This window comes from Podarcis filfolensis (genome assembly GCF_964270895.1).
Source record: "Podarcis filfolensis genome assembly, chromosome: 5".
Classification (NCBI taxonomy): Eukaryota; Metazoa; Chordata; class Lepidosauria; order Squamata; family Lacertidae; genus Podarcis; species Podarcis filfolensis.
The window spans coordinates 71,871,880-71,884,330 of NC_139608.1; the positions used below are offsets into that span (position 1 = coordinate 71,871,880).

Here is a 12,451-nt window from a genome sequence, read left to right on the forward strand (position 1 = left end):
CAGCCAAGCCTCATTTACTCAAAGTACATTATATTTTCCATACAAAGCCAAATGCATATTTGCAGCCCTCAGCTTGTATTTTGCTGAATTTACCCCAAAACAGAATGAGTTCAGGATTCCTCTTCTTCATTTAGTGTGATATCTTCCAGTCATCCTTATCATTCAATGCTTCATTTTACTTATTGCTCAACTTCCCATTTCTCAACTTCCCATTTCTCTCTGGAAATTTCACTGGGGAGTGAAGGGAATGTTCAAAGGAAAATCCACACAGATAACTGTGGAAAGCTCTGATCTTTCTCTTTATATTGCTAATGGCTATTAAGTTGGATTTCATATTGCATTTTCCTCAAATAAAACATTTAGAACCCATTTTAAAAAATTTAAATAAAAAAACCCAAACTCTTGCTTTTCTGTTGCATGCAAGTCCACTGGTCCACCTTTTAAAATCTGAGAATATATCTTTGACATGCTTCTATTTTATTTGGCAAGACTCATACTCTGTTTCACACACACTGAATACTATATCTTTGCTCTTCTTCATTCCCGCCTGGTACCTAGTCAGAAGGAGTACCAAAGTCCTGCTCCTTCCCCCAGGAACAGCAACTTAAATCATTCAAAGCCACACATAATTAATTACTTACGCACAATTAACAAAAAATGTAATTTGGTTCTAAATGGCCAAGATTGCCAGTTCCTCTCTTTGTTCTCTACTTACCCTTATGGCATTCCACCTGAACCATGGAATCCCTGCTAAATCCTGGAGGGGAGGGGGAATCACTTCCCCTCTCAGCTCATTTTCTCTCACTTAATGAAAATGGGGCCACTCCCACACTTCCTCTCCTATGGAATGTGCCAGTGGTGGTGATTACTTCAACATTCATATTGAAGATCCCATCATTTCCTGAACATGAAATACGGAATGCCTGGTATCTTGCTCTCCTAGTCCTGCATAACTTAAGCAAGAGGTCAGGCAAAAAGCAAGCGATGATTCCCACAGCTGTGGGTCCTGTCCCCCCGAATGCACCAAGAAAAATGGGGAATGAACATGGAGCACTTGGCTGAGTTGTCAAGACTGGCTAGAGGGAGACATTTAGCAGACCTGAGATAGCTGGAAGTATGAAAAAGGAAAGAGAGTGGCATAATGTGAAGATTTATATAACCCCCACACCATAGAAGATAAAATATTGAAGAAAATGTCATTCATATATGCAAAGTATCATGTGTTAAAAAGAAAATGAAGTAATCTTCTTTCTGATTAGCATAATTCTGTTGTCTAGTGAACTTCCTTGGTGACCCAACATCCAAATCCCTAACTCCAGTTATCTGTCTTGAAAATGTTGCAGTGCGATAGCAAAAACTTATTAAAGAAATGTAATGCTAGGGATAAATAAAATAGTTTTAAAATGCCCGAAAACAAAGTTTAGCAGTAAACAACAGGGAGAAAAGAAAAGAAAAACTAATTCCAGGGAACACATACATGGCCAGAAACTATACCACTGATAACAGGGTAGACAGCGCTCCTAGCATATAAATAATCACATTAAGAAATACAGAGAAACGCTAGCGAAGCAAGAGGATGCAAATACAAGTTGAAGGCAAGATAAACCAACCAGCATTTCTAGCAGTGGTGGCAGGGGAAGTGGACAGCAATATCCATGAAGCATCTAAATTGTCTTGGCTTCTAAAGGCAATGTGTTCCTCTGCTGACATCTTAAATGTCATGTTTCAAGGACAGTAATCTGGTGTTTTGACATCATTCAGAGACATGAGTCTGAGGGCCCAAGGAAATGTTTTGCGCACCTGCCCTGATACCTTTGGAGGGGATGAGGGCAGCTCCTTTTGAGGACACAATTTGGATTGGAGAAGCAGTGAGTGAAGAGTCTTTAACCCTTTGCATACCTGTCACTTCTCCACTTGGAATCCCCCACCCTGAATTTGACCTAATCTTGGTTCCAAATACATGTTCAGAAATGTAAGTGGGAGTGCCATAGAGTGGGAAGTGGGGTGTCAGGATAGCAGGAGTCCTCAGGTGAACACAAACTCCCTAAAGGTAGACTGCCACCACATGCTAAGATTAACAGACCAACAGGAGGCCGACTTTGGGAAATTAGCTGCAGAAAACTCCCAGGAGAGGAAAGGCACCACAACACTCTCTCTCTGCTGAAATCCCCCATTAGCATAGAGATGGGAACTTAGTTATCGACTGGAATTTGTATTTCCCAAATATTCCAGCACCATCCTCAGCTCAAAAGGCATTTCGAAGTGTGTTTTAACTGTGCATATTGATACATTGTATGTCTAGAAATGTGCATTTTGATATATATTTATATGCAGATTTTCATGTGTGCATATTTTTCACATATTAATTTAGAAACAGAACAGGAGGACTCATGGTAAACACATGCAAAAGTGACATGGACCAGAAATAGGTTTTTAGACATCAGTTTGGTACCCAAAGCCAATGAATTCTTGGAGGAGTGGCTAGAACCCCCTATGAATCAAACTGACTGTCCATAACCCATCCTTCACCCTGGAATCCCTACCTGAGATGCTAGAAGGCCACCAGGAAGCTCCTTGGAGGTATATGGAGTACAACACTCTGAACCAGAGTCTGGCATAGGGCTTCGGCAGTCATCATCAGAGCCAAGCACAAAGATGTACGGACTAAGTTGAGCAATCCTGAAATAGTGCTGACAGCTACAATAAGAGGATATCTGCAGTACTTTGCCATTCACTCTAAGCCAAATTGTATTTCAAAGTAATTCAACCTTCATGGTTATTTAATCCCATACTTCCTCTTCAAGGTGCAAATTGATTTCAACGGTGTGGATTAAAAATATATATATTAACGGCACACTGGTCATAGTCTTATTTGAAACCTTTGGTGAAATTCTTAAGTCTAATATGAAACAAAATACATTTTGTCCTTCATCAGTTCTACTGCACATGAAGAGGCTCTGTATACTTTTAAAGTTAAAACAATATGATTTATATACTATATGGCCTTTAAAATAATAAGTAAAAGCAATTAACTGGAGGATATAAATCTTGTCTTAATGACAAAACCAGTAATGCATTTTATGATAAATGGTCTGGAAATGCTATCAGTTAGTAGTTGCGTGTTGCATGGTGCTTTTTCACTAAATATCCAATCTTGTTGAAATTATATTCTTTTAACACTTGAATAATCTTTGCAGATTAGCCTGGTGGATTCATCTTTATTCCGATACAACATAGAACCACACAAAAAAATTGTGCACCCATTTTAGTAAAAAGAATAGATGCACCTGTTGAGGGGGGAAATGTTATTCTAGTCCCACTATCATATGGCAACAATGGATAATTAAAATGACCCGATTTTGTCATTTTCAGTATTGCTTTGGAATTTCATCATTTGGCATTATTTTGAGCATTAAATATAACAACAAAAGGATGTTCTGAAAATAATAGTATCAATGTATTATGGCTACGTAGCACTATAATTACAGGCTTTTAAAATCCTTTTACTGAGATAATATAATCAATGCAATAGAATAATAATACATTGAATGATGATAAAATATGAAAGAAAATTAAGAGGGTGGAGACCTAATTCTATGGGTATGTAGCAACACATATTGAAGATGAAAGCAAACTGATGGAAATGTTATTGTTTTAAGGGTTATCTATTAGCATTCAGTACATCATAACCTAATCTGCAAGGCAGAATTATGCATTCTAGCATGGTGAACGCTGCAAACTGAAATTGATAGGCTCTTTTAATTAATTGTAGCTACAGCCCATCCTTCAGAAATGTATGAACAGAAAGAGCAAGGCCACAATCCTGCATGAGCAGAGCAATCCTAAATTGGAATGAGGAATGCAGCAGGGCACAAACTAGAGCCCCAGAACCACCATCGGGGCGTAGGAAGGGGGTGGGGTGGGGGCAGTGTGCCCTAGGTTCCATCATGGAGGGGGGTGTCAAAAAGAAACAATTACTGCCCTACTAAAAAAACTTTTTTTAAAAAATGCCTGCTCCAAAGGTCTTATCTTACTACACTAGAGATTATATAGCTATCTCTGAAATTTCATGCATATCAGTTAATATCTTGACCCTCCTCCATGAAAATAACTGTTTACTTGGCCATTTTCATATGTCGTGAAGGCTGAAATTTCAATTCAGTGAAGCCAAAACACAATCCATCCTGTAGATTTAAGTATCTGTCCACAGTCGCCCCCTTGTTATCAGAGGCCCATAATCTACATTCCTTTGTAAGAAAATATGAAATAACGTAAAACTATTTTTGCATGTCATGGACCGGCTAGATGCAGAAGAATGCAGAACCCTGAAGGGAACCCCCAGGGGAAGAAGGCTTAGAGCCTGGGGGTTGGTGGTGGTCAGAAGGAGAAGAGGCAGCAGACTGGGGAGAGGAGGTGTTGGAAGCTGGAGAGGTAACAGGGTTTAGTGAGCAGGAAGAGGTTGTGGCAGACAGCAGTCCAGAATCAGAGGCTGAAGCAGGGGGGTGGGGTCAAGAGGCAGAGATCTGTCAGACTGATGAAGAATCTAGGGAGTCCAGACCCTTCAAGTGTCCCTATTTTCCAGGGACGTCCCTGATTTAAAGAAGCCATACCAGTTTCTGATTTGATCCCGGAATGTCCCACTTTCCCTTAGGATGTCCCTATTTTCATTGGAGAAACAATGGAGGATATGGAGTTATCCAACTCCTGAGCCACCTGAAGGCAACCCTGTACAGGGAAGCTTTTTTAAATGTCTAACATTTCATTACGTTTTAAATATATGCTGGAAGCTGCCAAGAGTGCTGGGGCAACTCAATAAGATGTGTATGGGGTATAAATAGTAAAATTATTATTATGCAATGGGACGTCTCTATTTTCATCAGAGAAATGTTACAGGGTATGCCCTCCATATTTGTGCTCCCAGCCCGTTAGCTAGCATGCCCAGTGGTCAGGAAGGGTTGCAAGACCACCATTCCTGTAGTAAGTGTATGTGCAACCAGCTTACCTCCCCCCCTCATCTCCCAGAACATTCAGATAAATAAAGAGGGCTGGACAACAAGAGGCAAGGTGACAAAGCCTTAGGCTGCTGGGGAAATCGGCTCACCTTTGCAGGTGGGTGGCGTTGCAGCAGTGATCTGGCGGGGGGTAGAGATTGATGCCCCCTTGTACCTTCCTGGCTGTGTCACCAGCACTGAGCAGAGCCTCAGCCAGGGTTGGCCCCACTGACCAATCAGTGCCAGTAGGGGGCGTGACCGTGGGGAATTTAAACCATGGCACAACCATCCTCTCTCGCCCTTCGCCAGATCTCCCACCCTCTTTTTTATGCTTTGTAATGATATGACCTTGCTATGGACAAAGGTTGGCCACCATATTGTTGGGGCCAGGTAGTAATTTTTCCACTAGGCAAATTGGCACCAGCCATTTGGTCTCACCTATCTTGTAGCAATCGTTACAACTTTGTGAGGTTAGACATTGGATAAGCCTTTGCTTGGATGGAGGGGAGGTTGTAGCTTCTGCCTGCCCCTCCTCATTAAGGGAATCCTGTTAAAGGGCTCCAGGGGTATGGGTTCTGTCTGATGCCTGAGCATGGGCTAGAGCCATGCCACGACCACAACAGTGACCCATAGGTGTGCCCCTATTTGATGTAAGTCATGGGGCTCCCCCTACTGGTGGTTTACCCTTAGACGGACTCCCAGCAGATACTGGGAGTCGAGATACAGCCTGGCTTCACCCAATGCCTAAGCCAAACCGCTCACATCAGTAACCAATAAAGTTATGGCCTATTTGAACCCATAAACCTAATACTCAACTATGGTTATGAAGCAATGGGGGTTCTTAAATGATTATTTACAAAACCAGGGCTCGACTACAAAAATCTGGTTGTGTTTAGAATAATCTTGTGCGTAATATAAAATATAATATAAAAAATACAAAGTGAGACATTAAGGAAATCCAAAGGGAAAATATGAAGAACAGAGGTTCTGATGAACGGATTATTAAAAACGTGTGGAAGTCTTTTTTTTTTTAAAAAAAACAACTATTTAAGGTAGATAAGGACAAGATGAAATTATACAATTGAATATAAATACAGATGGGAAACGGCCATGTATTGTGAGTACTTATCTACTTTTAAAAATTTTCACCTATGATCTTTTTCTTTTACTTCTTTATTCTTTCTTTGTTCTTTTTTTCTTTTTTCTGATATCTTATCTTTCATTTCACTGCTTTATTGTGAATAGCATTTTATAGAGGTATAAATAACTATAAATATGAAAAGAGACAAAATATTCTCTAATTTTTTTCCCTTGGTTAGATGTATTTTCTTTTTCTTTTGTATTTTCTTTTGTTGTGAATATGTATGTTTTCTAATTTGTACTTAATGTCTCTCTCTCTCTCTATAATATATATATATATATAACAACCTAATACTCGTGTCCGTGTGTTGATTATCCACTAGGGAACTGCGGGTCACAGGGCCTTGGCATGCAAGGAACTAGGGTAGGAGCCTTAGAGTGTGGTGGGAAGGTGGGGACCTTCAGTCCTCACAACTGCCTCACTGGGGCAAGCCTTACTGGGAACAGTTGCTGTGATCACTAGGCCTGTGCTGTTTTGGTTTCTTTGACTAAAGAGTTAACTTCACTAACACTAGTGGTTTTTATTGCTGACCTACTACTGACTCCAGCTCCTGATACCCCAGGTAGGAGTTTCTCGACTGCCTGTGTTTTAGCAAATGCAAAGGAGCCCTCTGTGGTGGTGGAGTCCCTCTCCCCGCTTTCATTTCTCAGCAGAGGGACACCTCCATCTAACCCAAATCCCCTCCAGTAGTTCTGATCAGGTGTCACAATTGCTCTGACAGTTAAATTGCTTAAATCCAAGATTAAATTTGGGAATTTATAATGTAAAGAATCAAAAGTATCACTTATTGGTAGAAAGAAATGGCATCTTTCAGTTATTCTTTTTCACTGTCTTCTACAGTAAACCACCAGGACTTAGATAGCCTCAAACAATAAATTTATTCTTCACTCTCAGCCTTTCTGATTAGAACTGGTACTGACAGATCAGCCAGTCTACTCACGTTCAGTGGATTCATCTATCCGTTAAACAGATACAAGCACGCAACCCTAGTAATAGAAGTTAAGGCTGTTGCTTGTAAAAGCTCGTCATAGAAACCTTTGGGGGTCTGGCACTCCCTTTGCTTTACCTTTTGGAAATCTACTTGCTCCACTTACTCAATGGAGCAGCAGCTGAGTGCAAGAGATTCCACCTTCCCTACCAACATTTCCTTGTGCTTGTGGCAGGAGGAACTGCACTGAATTCTCTCCAGTTTTGATTTAGGAAATAGCAAATGTTCTGTTGTAAAATCCACCCCCCTCCCCCTCAAAAAACGACTGTGCAAAAATGCACCCTATTTTCTCTCTCTTCTCTCACTGGCCCCATGGCTCCCCTGACTTCCTTAGTGCTGTCTTCTCTCCGTTAGCTGCTTCTTTTCTGTTTCTAGATCAGTCACACACACGAGCATGTCCTGTCAGGGATGACACAGTGAACAGAGTGACATTTTAATTATCTTATTTATTTATAAAAATATGTGTATGCCACAATTTTAACCAGCATCCAACAATTATATATATACATAATTAAAACCGCATGAGGATTTTAAATTACGGATCATCAGCAGAAAATGTTTCCTTAATTGTCTGCATAAGTCAGGTGCCACAGAAACATTTTCAGCAAATGTTTAAAGGTTAAAATTGAGGATGCCAGCTGAATCTCTATTGATAAGAACATTCCACAGGACTAGGCTCAGGTTCATGTCAATGTCAAATGAGCCTCATTAACTTGGGGGGGGGTGACTGGGATGCTCTTACATAGGATCTCAGTGGTCAAACTAGGATATAAGGGTTTAGGTGGTCCCTAACGTACCCTGGACCTAAGATTTAAAATTGTTAAAGTTGTTCAGGGCTTTGTCAATTAGCACAAGGACCTTGAACTTGGCTCAGTACTAAATGGGCAGCCGGTGCATTTGTTTTAACAACAGTCTCATATGCTGTCAGTCATGTGCCCCCACTAGCAGTCTGGCTGCCACATTCTGCACCAGGCTAGAGTTTCTAGACCAGGTCCAAGGGCAGCCCCACTTGGAACACATTGCAGTAACCCAGCCTTGAGGTTCCCAATGCATGGACTACAGTGATCATTATGCTATGGAGCCAGATCTAATGACATGAATATGATGAAAGTTTGGTCAGGAAAAAGCAATGAAAAGAACAATTAAACATTTCACAAATGTTTATACTTGCTGTGGGACAGGAGTTTTTAGTTTTTCAAGAGCATATAGGAAGGAAGGAAGGAAGGAAGGAAGGAAGGAAGGAAGGAAGGAAGGAAAAGAAAGAAGGAAGGAATAGGTAGTGTTGGCTCATCTTCACTGGTGGTAGAAGGAAGTTCCTTCCCTATGAAAACACTAAGTAAATTTTCCATTACAAACAAAAAGTAGTGAATTTAGTATATTCAGAGCTGTAAATTATGCTTTTGGAATGAACTGGAATTACCATCAGAAAGCAGTTTTTAATAAGAACAAATATATTCTTAATGATTCCCAACTGCATTAAAAGGAGCAGAAACATTTTATGAAACATCATTTATATGAAATTTGACTTGTGCCTCAAGTCCCCAATGCCTACCCTGTAATCAGCCTAGTTACAGAAATATTATGACAAGCTTTAAAATGCAATTCATAGTTTTGGTTTTATGACAAATTGTTAATAGTTAGATTATATCAATTCTGCATCAATTTAAGTGGAAATTTGTTCCATCCATTATTCTTTTCTAGAAGGACGACATCTGCTAAATGTCAAAACAAAGCACAGTGACTATAGTATAATTTATTTGCCATTATAATATAGTTTATTACAATAAAACAGCCTTATGTGCGCTCTGCTAACCAGCCATATAAAAGGCTATTGCCTTTAAAAATAATTTCTGTTATCAAGTCCACATACTCCTCCAGAACAACGTTGTGGTAAAATTTAATATTCCAAAAGGTACATGGGTTTTCAAGTATACTAAAGAATTATTTCCGTATTTATCATATTTCTCTGTCACGAAAAATACTATTGCTATTGAGAGACAAAAAGAAAGTAAAAGACGATGGTCTGTTCTTGCAGTGAACTTTAGTTCCAACAGGGAAAACAATTGTGACCTGCAACAAAATGCCCCATTCCGGGATATTGCACTCCATTCTTCCCTCTCTTGGGGATTCTATTTTCACCTCAACAGTCACCCAACATTCTGCTTCCACTAGGCATGCTCAGTATTAACTGGGCATTTGGGGGGGGGGACTGGGGACGGAGATGCTTTTTTAAAAACTTATCCATAAAGCTTTGGTTTCACACAAGTCTCTTCCTCTTGTGTGTGGCTGGGTGACAAAGAATGGCACTCAAAGAATTTAAATTAATACATGTGATGCTGATGCTGCCAGTCAAAATATGAACAAAAAGGGCAAGATACTTGGCTTCTTCTGGTTGTTCACCGGAATTAAATTCTTGGTTGTCATGGCGACCTTGTTTGTCAGCTGATGATATTAGTATGCTGGTGTATTAAATGCTGTTGTCAAATCTAGGAATTTTTCCCCCCTCAGACAAAATGACATTGGCACAGGGTGCAATGAGAAGAAAGGAGGTTCTCAAATGAACTTTCAGCCCTGGAGTCTTACGGTCTTATAAAAGGGCCTGGCCTCAGTCCAAGAACATCCACAAGTGACACTAGAACAAAATTTTAAAACCACTTCTGACTAAAGTAGCTGCTCCATGGAATAGCATAATGCTTCCCTCTCTTGGCCCCAAAGAAGCTTATGCCAAAATGAGTAATGAGGTGAATGCCCTAAACATTAATACAAGCTTTGTAAATATAAAATTGTAGTAGAAGAACAGTAAAGGCTCACGACTTATGTGGACTACAAGACCTAGTTCACAGGAAGATCTGACCTCCGCTAATCTTCTTCTTTACACATTTTAACAGTGTAGAGGCATAATTTGTGGGATAAATCAGCATATAACCAGCATGCTTAGCTCTAGTTCATGCAGGAAGGAGTTAAGACCATAGAGTAAGCTGTTTTCCTAGACTTAGCTAGGTCACGCAGCATGCCCCCTTATCTTGGAAGTCGTCACTTTGTTTCTTCTCTCTCTCTTTTCCAAAATTTAATGATTTAATGAACCAGGAACATTTAATGAACCAGGAAGGACATCTGGACTGATTGCTCCAAGCCAAGATGGCTGCATGGCTTAAGCCCGCCATCTTTGTGTTTCTGTACAAGTAATTTAGAAACACTTCATCTACCATGTGAACTTCACATGTAATGGAGGTATAACCTGGTTGCTCCAGGCTCAGACTGCGGGCATGGCTTACAAGCCATTTTTGTGTTTCTAGATCAACAGTTTAGAAACATTTTTACCATTTTTTGCAATAATTGGTAATTTGGCTGCTGCGTTTTCTGACTGCTTATAAATATGACCTTTGAAGAGTTTGTAAGTAAACAATTTTTAACTTAGCAAACTGTGTAGTCTTTTCTATGCTAAAAGGGAAGTCAGAGGAAGCTTGGGAAGCAAATTAAAATGGGATATTTTAAAGGTCTAAAAGCCTATATTTCCATGCTTTACTTTGCTGCATGTTTTGTGATTTTAAATCTCTGCTTGGGTTCTCTCACCAAGAGAGTATTTGCCCCAAATCTGAATCTAGGCATTCAGGAAATTCTCTTTTTATTCTTTTAAACCAAACCATCAAACAACTCGCAAAATTCATACATTATCAACAGAGGTGTGCAGTAGCTATAGGGAAAACAACTGTGGTTCTCAATCTCCACATATTCTCTATAGTGTACAGAGGCTGAAGTCACATGGGACATCTTGATATTGTATTTCGTCCCATGCCAGCAACAACAACTAGATCTGGGAATGGTGCTCACATGGAAAGGAAGAGGAGCAGAGGGGTGTCTGATTGGATCAGAGCTTCCATGTGTTGCCAAGACAAGTGGAGCCAGCTATAGGAGGGTACTTTTCAGTTGCTCCCCTGCTGACTCAGCAATGCATGCATTGGGACAGAGATGGACCACAAAAACATTTTACAAGAAACATGATATGCAACCTGAGGAGTCGGAAGTTATTTCCTGTGGCAATTGTGTGTAGAAGTAATTTGATTATACCAGCTCTCTTTACATTTTTCATGGTAGACACTCTAATTATTGGATGGGTGTCTCCAGAAGCCAGTGTCAGCCCTAATAATCTGATCCCCATGCATAATGCTTCATTTGTCTTCATGGTTTCAGAGATTAATTCACAATCCAATTTTTCTAAAGCATGAATGTGAGATTAGGAGATGGACAAAAAGACTCCTTGATAAAAAGTTTGTTAATACTAGTTATTACGTGATGCAAATTGTAGACGCCAGCGATTAGACTGATAATCAGTAAAAGCAACTGGATGTATATTTTTCAGCAGCTACAGCAACATTTTATCTGGCTACATTATGAACAATTATTCTAAAACTGAATGCTGGTTGCAATGCAAGACAGCACATGCCAATGCCCTACTACACAATTATATAATTTCTTTATTATTGTCAGTGGGTGTTTGACGAGGCTAATCCATGTACAATTGCCCAAACAATAATCTTACTATTAAAATGTCAATTCTTACATGTTAGCTGGCCGCGAGTAATCCTATCAGAGCACAGATACTGCCATTAAAGCACTGTTGCTATTTTCTCAGTCACTGAGCTGTGAATGTGCAGAATAATTTGCTCAATTGGAATACGGCAATTCTCAGTGGTTCTCCAATCTTCAAAATGCTATAATAATAGCCACCTTTAATGGAGACCCCTCTCTAGAAAATTTGCTCTATTCTGTTTATTAATTCTTGGCTTCCCACAACAGCATCCAAACATGTGGAAATCATGCATAAACTGCACAGGCTAAAAAGAAGAATAGACAAATTAATTTATTTTGTATTTCAATTTATATCCTGCTGCTTTTACGTTTGATGGCTCAAAAGGGGCCTGCAATAAAATTAAAATAATACCAATAGCAGCAGCAACAATAAAACCACCATAGGACAAAAAGATTGGCAAGAGATATATATCCTGCCCTTACACTGCATTTGCGATCCTACGGGTGGCTTACAATAGTTTAAAAATCCAATAAAATCCAACATAAAACAACAGCAGCAAAATAAATAGCAAGTGAAAACAGAGGCAGGTGCAGCTGATAAAACCAATCTAAAAAACCAGAGGGATGCCACAAAAGAATCTTCAACCTGGCAGGCCATACCAAATGGCTGCCAGAATAAAAAGAAGTCAGAGCAGTGCAGCAAACAGGAAAGAGAGGGGGCCAAATGGAAGCAGCCCCAAAATGTCTAGATTATGCAGATTCAGATCTGAATGCATCTCCTCATCCACACAACAAGGTTCA

At 39.8% G+C, this 12,451-nt stretch overlaps 1 long non-coding RNA gene across 1 annotated transcript in view; it reads right to left on the bottom strand.

The window, feature by feature from the left end:
* LOC310762875 overlaps positions 1-12,451 on the bottom strand; it is a 602,857-nt gene that overhangs the window by 394,033 nt on the left and 196,373 nt on the right. The gene's annotated exons all lie outside the window — the stretch shown is intronic.